This window comes from Lissotriton vulgaris, chromosome 3_2 (genome assembly GCF_964263255.1).
Source record: "Lissotriton vulgaris chromosome 3_2, aLisVul1.2, whole genome shotgun sequence".
NCBI lineage: Eukaryota > Metazoa > Chordata > Amphibia > Caudata > Salamandridae > Lissotriton > Lissotriton vulgaris.
In genome coordinates this window covers 305604193-305606584 of record NC_141690.1, presented here as the reverse complement: position 1 = coordinate 305606584, position 2392 = coordinate 305604193, and the positions used below count along the sequence as shown (strand labels likewise).

The following is a 2392-nucleotide window of genomic DNA, read 5'->3' as shown; positions in this document are numbered from 1 at the left end:
CTGCAGGATAGTCACATTGCGTCAAGCTAAATTTAAATTACCTAGTGGCCCCTGAAAAGTGACTGCTCCATCAGACTACAATAGATCAGGTCCCTGCTGAGTGCGTACAGCGACATGTGGCAGCTCCTGTACAATGAGAGAAGAGATCCTTTGCAAAGAGACAGGGCACGTCGAGGGAGATCTGGGAGATTTCTGGGATAAACATGGGAGGAGGGAAGAAGAGGCGATGTTTCTTTAAGCGGTGAAGGGTCCAGATTGTAAAATCTGTTAAACATATGGATATGGCCTGGGATAGAGGTCGTGAACATGGATTCATCTGGTATGAGGGCAGCCTGAGAGATTATAGGTCGGGCAGGAGGAGAGGAGGGGGGGGGGACAGAAATCTTGGAAAAGAAGGCCCATAGGGTCCATCGAGGAGAGTTGATGGCTTCAGAGATGGGTCTTTGGGTGAGCTTAAGGCATGGCAGGGGATAGTGAGAAACTATGAGACCGGTATCTGGAGATTCATGGAGGGAGGGAGATGGTGCGAAGGGAGACTTAGCAAGGGCAGCTGGGAGTCCTCATGGGCTGGGGAAAATTCTCTTATACACCAAGTGAACAATGACAATGACCAGCATCTCAGAGGTGCTGCTCAGGGCTACGATGAAGGGTGCCTGGGAGGTGTAGTCTGCCTCTGCCCGTTGAAAGGAAAGTTGCAGGACAGCCAAAGCCAGCAGGCTGTTCTGCACTCCCACCTCAATGCTGACAGTCCGGCGATGGAGCAACACGAGCCCAAAGCAGCGGGCTAGCGTATAGCCCAGCACCAGTCCAAAAAGGGGCACCGAAATTCCAGCAAGCACAATGGAGGGACGCACATCAGCCAGGATGAAGGCCCCCATCTGGTAGGCCATGAAGAGACCCCCCACTATTAGCATAAAACTGAAGGGCTTGATGAGCAGCAGCAGACCACGTGACATGCGCGGAAGGTGGCACTTCACAAGCAGTCCTGTGGAGAAGGGGAATAGCGATGAAGAGCAGAGTGACCAGGATCTTCAGAAATGGCACGTGGAGAGTCTCGTGGACACCCAGCAGGTGGCTGTAGATGGCAGATGACAGCGGCATGAGTCCTTTGGCTGCTACGGTGGAGAGCAGAGTCATGCATATGGCAAGTTTGACATCCCCACCCAGCAGGAGACTGTACATGTATCCTCCACCACCGCCAGGTGAAGAGCAGGTCATGACCAGCCCCAAAGCCAGGGGCTTATCCAGCGAGAAGAGCAGTGAGAGCACATAGGCATAGAAGGGCATGACTACGAACTGAGAGACTATGCCCAGAAGCACCACCTCTTCCACCTTGCAGCCAAAGGCGCACTTGTTGATAAAGATGAGGGGCAGTAAGACATACAGCACCGGGTTCTCTAAGAAGTAGCCCAGTCCCCCGGAGCCCTGGGGCACAGCGTCTTCATCAGGTGCCACCTTGATGCGGAAGTCTCTGCACTCCTCGATAAGAACAGGCTGTCTAGAGTCCTGCTGCCCACCCAGCAGCTGCACCAGCAGTGGCGCCATTCGATAAATGCCGGACCGGATGCTGACCACGTAGCTGCTGCCCTGCTGGCCAGCCCGGCTCGTGTCGCTCACGGTCTCAATGGTCAGCACAGCTGGGTCCAGGGTTGTGACAGACAGCAAGGGTCGGTATGAGGGCCCCCCCCCCTGTGTCGTGTAGTGGCTGGCAATGACTAGGATGCCTTGCTTCTTCTCTGGGAATGAGAACTCCTGTGAGCTGCCATCACCGATGAGCAGGTAGCCTGTGTGTCTGACATTGTCACCAGAAGAGGCCAGGCCGGTGACTGTCTGGCACTGACTGCGCCAAAGGATAGTGGTCAGTAATAGGATAGTCACGACCATGGTGGGGAATGACGGAGGCAGTAACGACAAGCTGCTAGGGAGTCCTCCCACCTCTCCTGGCCTAGCACCGTTGAGGACGCTCTCTCAGAGCAAGAGTCGCATCGCATCAGGGCTGTTGGAGGGTAGCCACAGCCAGTCCTCGCCCTCTTCTTCCAATTGCTCAGTCATTTCTGACCCCAGATACTTCCTGCATCTCAAAGTAGCACTGGGGGAGGGGGAGGGGAGGAGGAGGCTCAGTCCTCTGCACCACTTCTGCTTTTCAGGTCGGTTGAATGCCTTCACCATCAGATGTGGGAGACGCCATGTAACTAGAGCTCTGGAGAAGAAGGAAGATCGCAGGAAGGTCAGATCCAACGCTGAGATACAATCTGAGCTCCTTCCTCTCAGGCTGAGCTCGATATATTCAGCATTCCGTCCATCATTTTTTTGCATATCACTTTTCACCCTAAGTGGGATGGGTAGGCCCAAACATAGGTCCCTTTCTCACTGTGCCACTGGAATCAAGCTG

General features: G+C 54.4%; 1 pseudogene; it reads right to left on the bottom strand.

The window, feature by feature from the left end:
• Positions 1 to 560: 560 nt before the first annotated feature.
• Positions 561 to 1884, bottom strand: LOC147725763 (P3 protein-like; annotated as a pseudogene).
• Between the last annotated feature and the right edge of the window lie 508 nt (positions 1885 to 2392).